The sequence below is a fragment of the Tachypleus tridentatus genome, chromosome 13 (genome assembly GCF_004210375.1).
Source record: "Tachypleus tridentatus isolate NWPU-2018 chromosome 13, ASM421037v1, whole genome shotgun sequence".
NCBI classification, from domain to species: domain Eukaryota; kingdom Metazoa; phylum Arthropoda; class Merostomata; order Xiphosura; family Limulidae; genus Tachypleus; species Tachypleus tridentatus.
The window spans coordinates 91,119,424-91,138,049 of record NC_134837.1 but is presented as its reverse complement, the minus strand read 5'-3'; the positions used below and the strand labels follow the sequence as shown (position 1 = coordinate 91,138,049).

General features: G+C 30.9%; 1 protein-coding gene across 1 annotated transcript in view; it reads left to right on the top strand.

The window, feature by feature from the left end:
* The first annotated feature begins 5,072 nt into the window (after nt 1–5,072).
* Nucleotides 5,073–18,626, top strand: part of LOC143239772 (uncharacterized) — a 101,406-nt gene continuing 87,852 nt past the window's right edge. Inside the window, exons 1-2 of the mRNA XM_076481256.1 lie at nt 5,073–5,276; nt 6,233–6,392. The gene's annotated coding sequence lies outside the window, so the exon portion shown is untranslated. The remainder of the gene's footprint in view (nt 5,277–6,232; nt 6,393–18,626) is intronic.

Sequence of the window (18,626 nt, the reverse complement as noted above, 5' to 3'; positions counted from 1 at the left end):
TTGTACACATCTATATATTTGCACAAACATCCTGTTAAGAAATAATCAGCATTAGCAAAAAAAGTGTATCAGAGCCTGCTGGACTGTGTTTTTTTCATACATTAAAGCCATATTGGGCTATCTCCTGTGTCCACCGAGAATAATCAAACCATGATTTTAGCCTTGTGAATCCAAAGACGTAGAGCTGTCCCATGTGGGGACGATTTCTGGACTATAAATATGTGATGCATCAGAAGCAAGTATTTTAATTCGTATTCAAATTTTATGTACACAGAAAACACGCAAACAAAAATGTATACGCGCAAGTGTGGTATAGATAAACTTGAACATTACAACATTTTGTAACTGAAATGAAGAGTTGATGCAATATGACATAAAAAAAACAATACATAAGTCACACCATGTATAGGGTAGTCCAGATAAACCTGAACATTACAAAAAATTTAGTTCTTAGCGAAATAAAGGCTGGAAGTAGTATGATAACATCAAACAATGATATACAAGTCACGCTTTGTTTAAGCGTAGTGTAGATAAATCTGAAAAGTACAAAATTATGATTCCCAGCGAAACATAGTCTTGATACAATATCACGTCACCTAATAATGATATATACAAGTCACGTATGCGTTGCTTTATTTTTTCTGTCTTCTTTCATTTACGCATCTGTGAATCGAATGGAAAACAATATCTTGAATTTTCTTTTTTTTTTTTTAATTTTGCGCAAAGCTACAAGAGGGCTATCTGCGCTAGCCATTCCTAATTTAGCAGTGTAAGACTAGATGGAAGGCTAGTCGTCACCACCCACCGCCAACTCTTGGGCTACTCTTTTACCAACGAATAGTGAGATTGACCGTCACATTATAATGCCCCACAGCTGAAAGGGCGATAATGTTTGGTGCGACAGGGATTCGAACCCGAGACTCTCGGATTACGACTCGAATCTTAACCCACCTGGCCAATCTTGAATTTTAATCTACATTTATTACATTAGATATCCTATTTCTATTTCTTTCTCACTGAAATCTAAATACGGTTTTTGAATTGTGCCCTGTACATATGCATTATATAAATAGATATCACAAAGAAACTTCATTCGCTTATCAACAGAAAAACATGTGTGGAGACATTAATATAAACGCCATTCTTCTGCTTCTATCAATATAAACTGAAGTAATAAAGCAACGCTGTTCCTTCCTTCGCCATTAAGGTATAATCCACAAGAATAAACCACCCTTAGAATTATGTATTTCTTTGAGTAGCAGAACATCCGTACGAATATTACACAAAAAAAAACCTACGATGTATAGAAAAACAGAATAAAACAAAGAAATACAAAAATACATAAACATCCATATGGTAATTTATTTTATTATCACCTTAAAGCCGCCTCTTTGTATTTTTGTCAATAAATATTTTCTACACTGGTTTTAGACAGCAGCTTTGTAACACCGCCATTATGACGGTATGACGGGCTAACTTCCTATGCCTGTTTTATATAGCAGCCAAATAATACGACTATAATGGTTGAGAAGAAAATCTGTAATTACACTTGTGTTTTATGGTAGCTTTAGCGTTACACAAGTGTAATATATTATGACGACATTTGAGGATTACATAAATATTACGTAACACGTTGTAGTTTGAGCACTATAACATCAGCTGTTATTATTTTAGAACCAGAGTGAAGCATGTGGAGTCTGACAGAATGTCTACTCCAAGTGACACTAGAGGGATGTCTGTCTGGGAGGGATATATTATCAGTTGATACTGTTAAAAGTTTCTCTATATCCGTTGTGTTACTAATTGCACAAACTGTTTTCAGCATGTCTTCAATGTAGCCCCCTGGTTACAGCAGTATATCCGCAAACATATACTTTAGAAACCAGGTTTTTCACCATGAAAACAAAGCACACATAGCATTTTTGTATGTATTTGTGGTTGACTACAAACAGTTAATCAATCAAATAGTCTGCAAAGTCTAGATTTAATTTTGACATTTTTCATTGCATATATTTTGCAAAGGTATTCAGTATTTTATAGTTCATATTATTTTAACACATGTGCTGATTCGCTTTTACAAGTAAATCGTTTATTTTAATGATTCAATTGGTTGTCTTTATGCTATCTATATAGTCTCAAGTTTTATTGTTTTTGAGAAAATATATCTTTTTACACATATTATTTTATAGTTTTCACTTACATATGTTTCATAAAGGTGGATGGTCTTAGTAGGAGTACTGTATGTGTTTTACAAAATGTTTATATACTTCCGTAGGCCTGCATACGATTTTTATGTTTATATTATTCGTTCATATGTCATTTGTATAAAGGATAATGTTACGAACGCATTTAAGGTATTCCTGAAAAGTTTTTATCATACCTAATATTTTTATAAATATTGTACAAGACAGCCGATTTAGTTTTAATAATTTAAGATACAGATAATGATTTTTGTTTCTATGCCTAATCATATGTTTGTATTTTTTGACGTTTTGAATTTCATAACTTCCTGAAAAAGGTCATAATTTTCATAACTATAAACAAATCATTAAAGTTTAAAGGATTACTATTGTCGACGCCCGGCATGGCCAGGCTGTTAAAGCATTCGATTCGTAATCTGAGGGTCGCGGGTTCGAATCTCCGTCGCACCAAACATGCACAAAGGAAGATAGATTTTCACACAAAGCACATAGAATCCAGTTATTTGTTTCATGCTTCATGTCTGGTTCATTAATTCTGAAAATCGTGACATCAGAATATGTAAACTTTTGTATAATATTCTATACCAATGTCTAGTGGCCAATGAAAATCCAGAAAACCGTTCTTTTTTGTGTAAAATACTTTAAATAAATATTTATAACACATGCTATAGAGTTGGGTAACAAGGCGATACACATTACACTCAAAAAAAATAAAGTTTATTCAAATAAATCTAACATATTAAGCGACTAATAAAATAAATAAATAAATAATAAAATATTAGTATTCCAACTGATAATAATAATGGTAAATGCAATAAAAAAATACATTACCGAACGTACTATGGGCTATGTCTATACTCAGTTATTCCGACTATGATACTACGATCCTCATTTCTCATAAGAATATTACACGCAGATTTATTTTGTGTAAAACCTAGTCAGTACTGGATTATTATATTTTGAAAGTGAATTCTATGAAGTGATTAGAGTTACTTCACCTACTTTCAAAGTTTCGATATGACATGTGTCTGATAAGTAAAAAAAGCAATCGATCGTGTCAAGTTTCATTAGTTAAGAAGTTCTTCAATGGGGTTAAAATGGTGTGGAATGTATTTTGCACATCAAACTTCAAACTATCTATGAAATGTGTCCTCGTCTAATTGACTACGTAAGTGTCTCAAAACTCATTTTAAAGTAATTTGAAAAATGTTCGTTTTTGTAGCTTTTGCCACTATGTACCAATTACTAGTTACAAATTTAAAAAATATCAGTGTCTTAATATGACTCATTTTGACATTATTTGAAGATATTATTTAGAGAGCCGTTATTAAAATTTTTATCTTTCCTGGATCATTATTACAGACATATTACGCCTCATACTCGGTGCTTAGTTGACTGGTTGCTAACACATTAACAAGGGAGGTGTAACGTATTTCAAAGTTCAGTGAAAACTCCCGGTTATATCTTCATCTATGGATATTTTAAATTCACTCTAAGGTGTGCATTTATAAGCCATATTATAAAAGTAAACAGAAATATTATTATAAACAGAATATTATTTCTAACTTTGTTCAAAATCAAGCGAAAAAGAGATGGTTCAGTAGGTATTCCATAAGTTCACGGGTTTCATATTTCCACCAGTAATGCTGTTGCAAGTTAATGTGATGCTATGGAATACCATAGCGCTCCACCACTTCTAAACACCACATTCAGTGAGGTTTATTTAATTGTCATTTTGAAATGTGTACATGTACTTATAATATTCTACATAAATTGTTACTCATTGTTGTGGTCGTTATCTTATCTATTTAATATTCAAGCAAAATATTTTATAGTAAATAAATTGAACGTAATCTCTGTAACTGAGAGTGTTTCGTATAACTTTATCAATGTTAAATGTCTGATGACCGATTACTGCGAACAGAATCTGCATAACCTTACTTAATTTCGTGTCACAACTCATGATGTCATATTCTCATGAACAGTTACAACATATAATAAATTTAGCATAGGTACTTAACAATTTTAATAATAAGCCATACAATTAACAATAAGTTTGATGTAATAGGAAGCTAATAAGGCCACTGCGGTTACTTCTTTTAATTTATTAGCTGAGGATAATAAACATAAGAAAGACGGGAAAGCTGAGATAAAGCTAAAAAATGTATAAGTATAAAACATTAGCTCAAATTAAAGAAATATTTGAAATTAGATAAAAGAAAAGAAAAATATGGTATGCAGTTGGATTGCCGTGAGAGGTATTCGAACGCGTTACCCTCAGATTACGAGTTGAGCGCTTAACCCCTGGTCATGTCAGGCCCGTCATTCCCTCACTGGTTCTGCGCAAAGACATGCTCTATATTAGTTACGGAAGAGTAAAATCAATAGCTGTTCCCGCTATGGCAAGCATATTTGAGAAACTCAGTCTGCTCTGCGTGGATCAACATATTTTCTTTAATGGGCATTAAGTTTCGAAAATAACAAACCACGGTGTTTTCGAAAATATTTATAAATAATTACCAGGTACAGAAAAGTAATGTGGTTCTAATATTGTGAAACTGCTTTCTCTATGTTAAATCCTCTACTGAAGCCGTCTTTAAACTCTCAAATATATTTAAATAATACAATTTGGTACGCTTTACTATTAAGTTTGGAGTGAATTTTATCGTTTCAAATACTTAAAATTAAAATCAGCCAAACCTACTTTGATAAAATATTAATTAAATTTTACAAGAAAAATCGTCAGTGATAAACGTTTAGTTATTTCATGTAGATAGTATAATCACTGTAATTTATTACATTAATAAAAAATAAACAACTGCTAAACGATTTTGTTTTTTGTTTGTTTTAATATCACGCACAGCTACTTGAGGGCTATCTGCCAGGTGGTTGAGACGCTCGACTCTTAATCTAAGGGTCGCGGGTTCGAATCCCCGTCACACAAAACACGCTCGCCCTTTCAACTGTGGGCGCGTTAGAAACTGACAGTCAATCCAACTATTCGTTGGTAAAAGAGTAGCCCAAGAGGTAGCGGTGGGTGGCGATGACTATCTGCCTTCCATCTAATCTTAAAAGGTAACTATAATAATTTCTATATATTTCAGCCAATATTTAGGATTTACCTGTTATAAAAAATTTAAACATGCTAACAATGTTATCAATTACAATACTGTAGAACCTAAACTATTATGTTTTCATTTTCTGTTTTGTTTTCACTTGAATTTGGTAGTTGTTATTTTAGTGCAAAGTTACACATGAATTTTCACGTTGTAAGTTCGCGAATTTCTCTTTGGGACGTTAGAAGATTGTTTTAGCATTATTTTATTATACTGAATTAACGTAATGTCTTGGTAAAGACGTTAAGCTTCTGTCTCATATTTCTCCTTTGCTTTACCAATTATAAAATTACGCCTTGTGGAGCTCATTAATGACAGGCCTGGCAAAGCCAAGCGGCTACAGAACTCGATTCGTAACCTAGGAATCGTTGGTTCGAATTCCGATCATGCCGTAGATGCTTGTCCTCCCGGAAGTGGGGTCGTTATGATGCACAGTCAATCTCGTTATTCGTTAGTGAGAGAGACGGCGGTGGGTTTTAATGACTATCTGCCTTCCTTTTAGTTTAACACTACTAAATTAGGGACGACTAGTGCAGATAGCTCTCGTGTAACTTCGCGCGAAATTAAAAAAACGAAACAAGCATACATTAATGACAACAATAAGCTCCAAATATTAACTGTTTTTATGTATTTTCATGATGAGTCTCAGAATTAAACCTGTTTCTCTTACCATACCTATTATTGGAAAGTTTAACACCAGGTAAATTAATGTACGAAACATCGCGTACCAACAGTATGCAATTGTTTAACTTTTATAATAAAACTTTTAATTCCTTGATCAAGAATGATAATTTAGAAGTTTTAAAATAAAAACAAAATATCCTAAATATGTACAAATGTATTACAGTGTCATTTAAGTCTTGGAAAGTTATATAAAAAAAACTACTTTTTTCTACTCTTATGATATCATTCCAGGAATAAAGATGCTTAGAAAAGAAAAAAAAAAAGAAACAGATATTTACTTATTTTTTTATCAGAAACGTACTCACCAAGATTTTCTACAAGATGAATATTCTTTCCTCAAACCTTCTGAAATAAAGGAGGGAGATAAGCAGATACACCCAATGGCTCGGCGGTAAGTCTTTGAACTTATGATGCTAAGCAACATGTTTCGATATCCGTGGCGTATCCAGCACAAATAGCCCATTGTTAATTGTATATTAGCAATAAAACAACATAAAATAAGAAGCAGATATTATAATATGAGATTAAAATAGATTGCAAAATAATAACGTGTTTGGTTAAAGAGTCATTTATAAATTATATAAAAAAAAAACTGTGATAACTATGGGCGAAATGGTTTTTGGTTTATTTTTAATTTCACCCAAAGTTACACGAGGGCTATTTGTCCCTAATTTAGAAGTGTAAGACTAGAGGAAAGGCAGCTAGTCATCACCACCCACCGCCTACTCTTTTCCCAACGAATAGTGGGATTGACCGTAACATTATAACGCCTTCACGACTGGGCAAGCATGTTTGGTGTGACGGGGATTCGAGCCATCGGATTACAAGTCGAATGCCTTAATCACCTGGTCATGGGGCGAGATCGTAAAAAGACAGTTTCGATATTCACGTTCGTTAAAACGTTTTTAGGATGACTTGAACCTTTCGAGTTGTTATTGAAAAAAAATCATAATTGATAAAGTTGATCATCTAGCCTCAAACTTATATTATGAAAAAGGTTCAAAGTAATCTGGGTGAAACATCTTTCATTTTGGTGAAACAATGTGGGTGTGGTCGTAATTCTCATGCTGTAACTTTAAATTCCACCTTTCTTGAGAAAATGATTCTAAACATAGTTCTGTGGTAAGTCACACTTGCAAATAACAATGACAGTAGAAAATGCATGGAAAAGACTAAATTTAAATTTAGTTAACAGCATTATCAGCCGTGAATGTCACTCGGGAAAATTCTCGAATAGTCAGTCCGTGCTTGTTTAGATCTATCGCTTACCTAATTTCATATATTATATAACTCAACACTTGTCTGTATTTAGCCACAATTAAGATGTTTACTGTAAACATTATAAAAGTTTGGAAAATTTGGTTATGTAAATATATATTTTGAGTCTAAGGAAAAGTTGAACATATTTTCAAAGCACTCACAAAATATTTTATTAAATTGCACAACCTTTCGGACAAATATTCTTTCTCCATGTTATTTGACTACATATTTCTGTATTTCGGATGATTTTGACAGCCTGTCTTACCTAGTGAAGCCTTATGCGAAACCCAACAAAAGAAAGAACAAAGCTTTTCTTGGCTTTGCTATAAGAAAAACATACAAACAACAAAGGTTTTCTATTAATCATTTGTTTTCAGCTTTAAGCCTTAATCAGAGTGAATGTAATGGTCCAGTAGTTTGTCAGTAAAAATAATTAATACTTATACACTTTTCCTCTGTAATATTATAGTCTGTAAATGTCAAATCTTATAGCAATACATTTACAGACTATAATATTTAGCAAAAGCAAAAAAGTAATTGTACAATAACAGACATTTATAATAAAAGTTTAAAATATTGATTTACTAATATATTACTTTTGTTTATATTACTAATTTGTTACATGTATAAAATAAGCGTTTCAGTTTGTAGTTAAGCACAATGCTACCCATAGAACCTTCTGTGCTCTGCTCACCACGGATATCGAAATCTAGTTTCTATAGCTGTAAGACCATAGGCGTGCTGTTGTAGTACTGAGAGCGTTTTAATTCCCTATATTTAATTTTAATAATATGGAGTCACACATTGAATTTTTCTTTGCTTTTTTCAGTATTCTCTTTTTTATTACTTACAAATAAATTTATATATCTGACATTTACTGACTCAATCCTGAATAGATAACTTCGAAGAGAAAAGTTCCGTTTTTTTAAATAATATAAAATTGAGTTGTTTCCGTTGTAGTTTCTTTGCTTTGTTATAAAGCTCTTCCATGATACGTGTTTCAAAATATTTACCACTATAATACCTCTGGTAACAATATAAGTTATTGAAAGCTATATTTTCCGAAAAGTATTTCAAATTAATTTTAAAGTTCCAAAAGAAATACCATACATTTTGATATCATACATCAGAATTCAAGCTGGTTTTTCATCTTTTCATAGTTAAAAAACAACAGTAGTTTAAATAAAGAAATTTAATTTCGAATTTTATGTTGGACATTGCAACCACCATAAACAACTTCATAAAAAGCGTTAATGTTAAACTTGGTTCGCAAGTTTATTCATTTCACGCTAAATGCAGGATTAGGAATACATCAATATTTATAATTATTTCATTTAGTGTTAATAAAAAATGATGCAATTTCAATTGCTCATTAAAACAAATATCTAGTGAAACTGAGATAACACATAATATATATCAGTGATTTCTTTGCCAGTGTTGATATATATAAGTACTGGTTTATTTAATTAGTTCTCAGAATGTTCAAATGAGTTCTCATTTATTATCTTATAAATTGTATTTCGTATTTTACGTCCTTTCACAACATTATAAAATGGTAAGTGGGATAATACCCGTACTATTCTTGTCCAATAGGGTAGCAGGTAGTAAACGATAGTAAAAAAAAACAGCTAGATATGTTTTACTGAAGGAAATATCAATCATATATAAAAATATATGTGTTTGTATATCTCTAAGTGGATGTGATTGAGTAATGGACCTTCAAAAAGTCCGGTAAGTGACAGCTTGTTGTACAAGATAACATACAAGAGTTAGGAGAAAGAAAAACTTGAAGACTTTCTAAGTTCATTGAAAAGATGATTGATTATGAATGATCGTTACACACTACTCCATTTTTAAAATACTTTACAATATAGGGCTAGAAGAAAATTATTTCGACTCTCCCTCATCTTGTGTTTTAAACAGCGATATAATTTTCAGCATTTTTGTTTCTGATCTTAAATAATAGATTTTAAAATTGTAAATTCCCGTTTGTACGTTTCTTTGAGGTTAATTAAACAATTTTTATAACTTTTTCGTAGAAAACTTATAACATAATGTTATAGCAAAATGAATAATTTGAACAATTCATAGATTCATCAAGCTATTGGTTTGATCCATTTGCTTCTATTTAGACGATGATTTAAGTTTTAAGATGAACAAAAATGCATTTTAATGTTTATGTAGCTAATAAAAAAGTTATCTATAATAGAGAGAAAGAAAATATAATTATGTACTTCTTGTCTCGCATGACTTACCTTGAATTATTAGTCCTTTCTTACATATAACACGTTCAGTTTATTCTGTTTACTTACCTTTGATTTCAAAAGTTTTTTTTTGTTTCATTGCTTAATTACTTTTGAAGGAACGTGATCCAAAATCTTTTTAAAGAAGAAAACGGAGAATTAAGTTGAATTACTCTTTCAATGATGGTTAAAAACACATTTACATGATTAACGTTTTACCTTTAAATGTGATGTAGATGTACGCTATGCATTTAATAAAGGTTGAGAAAAAAATGTGCTTAATAATCTTAAATATGATAATAACTTTACTTCTGATGCTTCCCAACGAGTCTGTTAAAACAAATTCTTTGAGCCTAATTACAAGAGAGAGTTTACTTTAAAAACGTTAATTAGCGGATTTGTTTCTACTTTGAATGCGTTTTTACGATTGTTATAAACCATATAGTATAAGATATATCAAAGTTATATGCTAATATTCAGATAGTTGCTCTTTAACCAGTGTAACGGATCTAATATTATTTTAATATTTATGTTTGTTTCAGTTTAATATATATTTAGAAGTGCGTATAACTTACATTGTTAAATGTTTATTGCGCAGGTCTCGCTTCTTCTCTAAATTTTTAGGTTGAAGAGTGTAAGAACCAACAATATATGTTTTATATTGTTGCCTACTGAACTTTCGAGAATTTCGCTTAATGATTATAAATCTACGCGCCAAGAGACAGTTTATGAATATTGTTGGGTTGTTACAGTCAGTATATTATAAACATCGGAAGCTATAATTATGACAAATGTTTATTAATCGGAAAACTAGAGATATTTGACTAGGAACGTTTATTGATTTCTAACATTTACAAACTTTAGTGAATGAACTTACGATGTTAGTATTTTTACGAGCACATTAAGTACTTTCGTCGGGAAAAAAATAACTTGTGAAAAATAAAGCTAGCTAGCATTCCAATAAAGTAACGTGTATGAACTCAAAAATAATTTGTGCCTCATGAACCGTCAACAAAATATTCAGTTCCAGACCGGATAGAGGATTTAAAATTGTTTGTAAGTTTGTAAAACTTTTGTACATAAATCATCATTTGTAATAACCGTTATTATCAATTGTAGTGTTGTTTGTATATTATAATCCATATTTGTCATAAGAAAGATAATTCTGTGTATCAATATTGTTGGCAAATATCATAAATTTAATATATATTAACATTGAATAAACTTCTAAATTAAAATTAAAATTTCCTCCAGATATTTGAAATCGAAGTACATAACGTACGTAAAGTAATAAATCGGAGACTCGTCCGAAATAAAATATATTACGCAGCAATAATTATCGTTCGTTTGTATTTTGTTTGTTTTGAATTTCGCACAAAGTTACTCGGGGGCAATCTGCGCTAGTCGTCCCTAATTTAGTAGTGTAAGACTAGAGGGAAGGCAGCTAGTCATCACTACCCAATGCCAACTTTTGGGGTACTCTTTTACCAACGAATAGTTGGGTTGAACGTCACGTTATAACGCCCTCACGGTTGAAAGGGCGAGTATATTTGATGCAATGGGGATTCGAATCCGCGCCTCTCAGATTACGAGTCGAACGCCTTAACCCTTCTGGCAATCCCGAGCCAACTATAATGCGCCTTTGTCATATTGTTTCATACTTTTTTATTTGTAGACATGCTTTTCATAAACTTAAGGCAACATTAATGATTTTTTCCAACATTACAACGGTATAAAACCCTAGTGATCTGGTTACGACGCCAGTGGTGGGCAGGGCACAGGTAGCCTATTGTATATCTTTATGCTTAAGAAATAATTGTAATAGACATGCATTTCTTATATGAGTGAGTAATTTATCAAATCATAACTATCATAGTATTTCTTCTAATACAGTAAGACGTAACCCTTAATATTAGTATTATAGGTGTTTTAAGCCCTTGCAGAATGTAATTAGTTTTTGAGGTAAAAGTGCGTAAAAGTTTTTGTTTTTCTAGATTGCTTAGCTGCATTGTGTTTGTTATTAGTAGAAAATTAGTCCAAATTACGAAATAAAATGAAACAATCATGAAGTTAACTATCTGAATTAGAAAACAACAAATAATTTTGCGCAAAGCTACACGAGAGCAATATGAGTGTCGCGGGTTCGAATTCCCGTCGCACCAAACATTCTCACTGTCTCAACCTTGGGGGCGTTATAATTGTACGGTCAATCCCACTATTCGTCGGTTAAAGAGTAGCCCAAGAGTTGGGGTGGGCGGTGATGATTAGCTGCCTTCCCTTTAGTCTTACACTGCTAAATTAGGGACGGCTAGCTCAGATAACTCTTGTGTAGCTTTGCATGAAATTAAAAAACAAGCAAACAAAGAGTCTATTACATGCAATGGATTTTAACTTCAGTAACACCTAATCGAAATCTAACATCAACTGTATCTTCACCCATATTGAAATACTGAAGACAAAGAAAGAAATTTGATGTGACGAAGACGTACGTGAACATATGGGTATTAGTATTTAATTACACGTTCGAGTAGAGCAACACACTTCAATAAACACCCAATCCATTAAATAATTATTTTCATTCTTGTTTAGCGATAACGAAGCTTGCGATAATTATATGATGAATTTAGAATTAACCTTAAGTGTGATGCTTGTTAATAAATATTTTGTTTACGCTTTAAAGTTATAAATCTCGCTGTGTTCTATGTTCTCAACATGTGGTAAACATTTTATTTTAAATTTTGTTTTCAAATTAAAATTTCGTGATATTTACACTGTATCGAATATTTTCTCAAGATATTTTTTGTGTTATACTTAAATGATGAATTTCTTTTCTTTCAAAACATTCTGACAATACATTAAATTTAGTAACATCATAACATCTATAGTGCCACATGTTTAAAATAAAAGTAAGGATATGAACATTGTTGATATTAAATGATTTATCTATGTGTAAGGCAGTTTTGTATCATGTACAGTAAGCAACCTGTGATATGAACATTTATAAACCTACATTAGGTTACAAAACTCTGCAATAATCACCTAAAATAGACTGTCAGTTAGGCAGATATTAGTAGTTGTCACGTAGAGTAGATTTATATAGAGTGCAACTGAATACGAGTTTGTGTTGTTTCAATATATACACAATGTATTTACAAAAGACACTTGTAGGTTATTCTAATTTTAGGTAAATTTATTACCCAATTTTTTCACTTTCTCGTACAAGTAAACTGTAATTTTTAAACAGTGTCCATATTACGTAACAAAATATATACATATACAGATGAAACCCATTATGTTACTCGAAACCATAGTTTTCAGCTTATCATCAGAAAATATCTTGTTTCATAATAAACTTGTTTGCATTACTATTACGAAAAAGCAAAGCCAATAGTATACAACAACATTACAAACCACTTAGTTAATTTCTATGTAAATGAAGCATCTCCTGCTTAGTGTTATTCATTAAAATGCTAATGACTGTCCCTCAGTCTTTTTTATTAAATGAATATTTGGTAGATGTCGCTTTACATCTTTACTTTTTATGACATTTCGCTTCGATATAAAATGTGGTCTTCAAGAATAATAAGGGAACCTGGTGTCGATTTTGCACGTTTCAAATCAGAGTATTGATAAAGTTTAGAGATAGCCTTGACTATTTCTTTGAAAGAGCTATTTCAGGTCATCTCTTGTGTCTGGAATTACTTGAAAAAATACGCTACTCCCAATTAACTCATGTTCCTGTGATTGTGTCGGCCAGTTTAACCCAATCTCGATGGAATTGTCTCGGGTAGCTTAACCAATTATTTGGAATGGGATTGTGTCGACCAGCTTAAAGCGGAAAGACTTAGCACTCTAATGTATTACTTTGATGTCATAAATAATCACGTTGACATATATTAACACAAAATGTGATAATATGTGACCTTTATCATGCGTGAAATGAATGGTATCTTTCTACAGCTCAAGAATGCCTATTTCTCTTCACAATATACTTTCGCCATCGCCATATGTGTCATTTTACACAGTGAACATTTTAATTAATATAGCATTAACTTCCTTCCAAGAACGTAGAAGCCTGTTATTTAACCACAGAGTTAAGGGCGACCTATCTGTAAAAAAAATAATCACACGTATGGTTAACAGTAGACAACCTGTAATATGAAAATATATAAACCTACATTAGATAACAAAACTCTGCAATCCCCACATAAAATTAGACTGTCAGTTAGGCAGATATTAGTAGTTGTCACGTAGAGTAGCTTTATATAGAATGCTACTGAATTCGAGTTTGTGTTGTTTCAATAAATACACACACAATGTCTTTACAAAAAGAGACTTTCAGGTTATTCTATATTTAGCTAACTTTAGTACTGTAATTATATTATCAGTGAATACATCTCATATATACCTTACAAAAAATATATTTGATACACATGCTGTCTTTACGATGCCTGTTTCAAATAATCTTGAAATCTGTATTCTATGAAGGCTATTATCATAAATGATAAATTTTCGTGTTTAGATATCTACTCTACTAGCCATTATGTGGAACACTTGGTGTCAACATCATGTCGTGATTGGTCGATTTACATGTTTCAGAGAATTTCTCATGATGTCGAGTCACTGGTCTTGAACAGTTTGGAGAGTTGTAGATGTAACCTTAGAAATTCCGCTTCTCCTTTAATGATCTTTAGAATTGCACTAACTTTGGTATTTTCATTTGACAATTATACAAGTTAATTATACAATTATACAAGATAAGACAGACAAACAAAAATACAAGTTTAATTGCAGTAGAGAACAGCCTCAAAATATGTTTCATAATGTATAAATGTGTTTGTGTCTGAAGTCTGTACACAAATATGCACCCTTACTTCTTATTACTCCCGAGGTGATAGAAATATTATTGACTACTTGTTTGCCTATTTTTGCTTCAGTTACCAATCCATTCTGAAGCATCATTTTCTAGAATATCGGAGCAATAAATAAGTTTCTTTAATATTCAAAGAAAAACACTCGAAGTGTAAATAAGCATTCATTAGCTCGATTGCACTAGATCGTCCAACGCACAATTTTTTTTCAAAGATTACTATTAATTATATATTAGCGGTGCTTTTCGAATAAAGTAAGTTTGACTAAGGACTTGATTTTAATAAAAAACAATCAATTTTAACAAACATCTTAAAAGAGGAAACAAGAGACTAAACTAATTTTGTTGAACGTTAAAATAAAATGGAATAAAAATATTATATGTCTTAGTCTTGTATATAAGTTAAAACAATATAACTGCTTAGAAAAAATACCAAATAATAAAATACGGTATGCAGAAAATTTTAACCTATGTTTTACTTAGGCTTAGCGAAATAAGTATCTTAACTGTCGAAATTACAAAAATAAAATTTGGAGTCTTATTACTTCTCTATTTTTATTATTAAAATAATATATTGATTCGATTTGTTTGAAGAACATAAACTCGAAATCATACCTTATTACTTTTTTATCTTCTAAAACGAAGTTTAAAAACAAATTTGTCTGTGTTTTTCATTGCTAAAGCGTAATGATGTCTGACTTATAGCGGATCTTCTGTTATCTCTTTTAATAAACAAAAACAATATCCCACTCAGTTAAAATTATCGTTACAAAACCTTTCTCAGCACTCATGTTCTATGTAGTTGTTTTTGTCATTTTATAAAAAAAACGAATTTACAAAAGAACAATTAACTGATGTTGTTACATTAACATGACGCTTGGTCATTCTAAATATCAAAAGGAAACATATTTTAATTACATTTCTTTTGGTCTTTGATTAACCACCAAATTAACCACATAATACAAATAAAGAATGTTTGATACAAATTAGTAAGGTATTCTAGTTTGAAGAACACAAAAGCTATACTAATCGATATTAGAATTTTTTTTTTATTTTTATTGAAATAGATCTCCTCAGTGGCACGGTGGTATGTTTGCGAACTCACACAGCGAGCAACCGGGTTTTGATACCCATAATGGGCAATGTACAGATAGTCCATTGTTAGCTTAGTTATAAACAAATAATTTTTGTGATTGAGCATTTTTCCTTGAATAATGTACATGTATTTACATAGCGAAATTGACATTGAGTTTTTTTATGTTAACATTGATGAAATGAAAGTTGTGCTACTACTTTATTTTTGTATTTTTATTTTTAGTAAATGATATCTGTTTGCTAATATTTTTCCTTTGTCAGGAAATATGGAAATACTGCTCGTACAACAAAATATAATTACGATATTATTGAATTGAAATACAAATTGAAATTTAAATTTTAAGATTTCTAACATTTTTACAGCAAAATTTTATGTTTTAACTCATATGTGAAAAGCAAACTTTCTCCTTACTGAAATACATTGAGAGGAATATCCATTTTCTAATGTTTTTCACATTAATTTTACTCCTCCTCCCATTGACATAGCGATATGTCTGTAGACTTACAGCTCTAGAAACAAGGTTTCGATACGCGTGGCGGGCAGAGCGCAGATAGCCTATTGCGCAGATTTTTGTTTAACTATATAAACAAACAGACATTATTTTTTTAAAGAAAGTAACTGTTCCCATCGCTACTTTTGAACTACTAACCGGAAGGAAGGCAGCACCTTATCACTTATTATACATGTAGTGGGACTGGCGATCACTCTTTTAGAACATTCGCAGCTTAAAGCGTAGGGAATATTTTGTGGTACCATTTCGATTCGAACCTGGCTTATCAGTTCTGAAATCTATAACCCTACAACAGGGTCAACTTTAATTCTTTAATAACATTAATATTCCACTGTTTAGCCAATTTAAATAAATATTACTTTACTTAAAACATCACATCTGTGGACTTATAATGCTAGAAACCGGGTTTCGATACCCGTGTTGGACAGAGCACAGAGATATTTTGTGTAGATTTGCACTTAATAGCAAATAATAGCTATCATACTTTATATTTCTCTGTAATACGTACGATAAGTCTTCTTCGTTGTTGTGTTGGCTTCTTTATATCATCTCAGAAATTAAATATCTAATTACGTATAATTGCGTTATGATAATATTCTTTGGGAATTGTTGTCTATAAGCATTAACTTTGTAAGTACCCCCAAAATATGAATAATAACATTACATATATTCAACTATAGGTGCATATATAAAATTTTTATCCTTCTTCATAAGTACCTACGTTAAACTCCATTGATCCAAACCAATCTCACTCAGAGCTGACATTTTGTAAAGGTGTTGCGAGCTGCCTGTCGTTGAAATAGATAATATATAGTGTATTGGACTTACAATAACGTATTGTTGTTATTTAGTAGCTAATGACAATACATATAATCATATATTTTAGCATTTTAACAAATGTAAATTTCTTAACTCTAAATTGAAAATTTTGTTGCTGTTTTGGTCAATTACGATTTATTTTATTTGAAGGTGACCACTTCTACTCCCACTTTCATTTTTTACTGATATCTAGAGGGAGCAATTTCTCCCTTTATTCTGTATATCATTTCCTGCGTCATTGGTCGTAGACACATTTCTTGATAAAATGTGTACAATCTTTTCATTTCTGTATGGACTTCGACTTTCAACACTGCGTTTAATCAGGCCAAAAAGTGCAATAAAGTTTAAGAGTTGCACTGGGAGACTTTACCTTTACATGATAGAGTGGGATTACTGTGTTACCAGTTTCTTTGTCTATTTCTTATATCAGAAGAGTTGATAATTTAGTTAAAACATGGCTTTGAACCCAGGTGCTCTTTTGAATACTGTGCTATGCGAATTTGCCCCATTTTATAGTATAATTCGAATAAAAAATAATATTAATATTTTGCATATCTGATAGGCATTTAGAATAAAAACGTTTCATTTCATATACATACTATTTATTTCAATAATATAAGTATGTTATTTCCACATTATGAATATGATATCTGTCGAAATCGTTTTCATCACATATGCTTTAAAATATCAAAACATTAATTCTGTAGTTTATTTATGTTAGAAAATAAGAACGTAAAACTGTATTTTACATAATATTGAAGATGAGGCAAATAATATGTCTATTAAGACAGTTAGGTGATCCATGTGAGAGAAAACGTTTGAGTAGTTGGAACTTAAATCATAACCTCTGTATTCAGATGAACTGTTTATCAGCAGCTCACTATAACATACAAGCCCGATTTAAGCTATTAATATTGAAGTATTTACTGCTATTTACAGTTTTCATTTTGTGATAACCTATTAAATTTTATGCCTATAGGTAAAATACCTATTGAGTTTTATTTTGCTATTTTCTTACTATTATTTTATAAATTTTACAGAATTTGTAGTTGTGTATATTAAACTCTAATGAAGCCACAAATAAGAAAAGTTGGTTAAAAATACTTTATATGTGAAATAGTATCAGGCCGTTTTCTTTACACTTTATTAAAATAATATTTCACATGCTAAATAACTTTAGATTAACATTTTCTTTTATGGGTACCAAGAACATTAATGATAATTTTGTTTTTTCATGTAAACTCTCAAAACGATTAATTTCTCAAACATTAATCTATCTTTTTATTTAATTCAAAAAATACCACTCACTTTTACTCTGTTTGATAAAGTTCAAGAAATGAGTGATGTTTAAAGCACCATTTTTGTGTAACGTATTTAAAGTAGAATGTATATTGTGTGTATAAATATCATTTATTATGAAAGACTAGAATAAACACATGACCAATTTTGTTTTGTGAAATTATGAGTCATCGGTGTACGAAGTTAAAACTTGAAACAAAGAAAGCAATAGTGTTCAAGATTTCCTTAATGATTGTAGAAATATAAGAAAATAGTGTTTTCCTTTAAAGATCAATTTGTAAACCTCAATTTCTTCTATAAATTATTTGAAGAAAATATCGCTTGTATAATTACTTAGAAGTATAAAACTGTATATTGTTTATCTACAAAAGATTTTTACACACATATATAAAGTAAAAAAATAGATCTACTTATATATATATCTTATCATTAATATTTCTTTTAATTTCGCACAAAGCTACTCGAGGGCCATCTCCGCTAGCCGTCCCTAATTTAGCTGTTTAAGACTAGAGGGAAGGCAGCTAGTC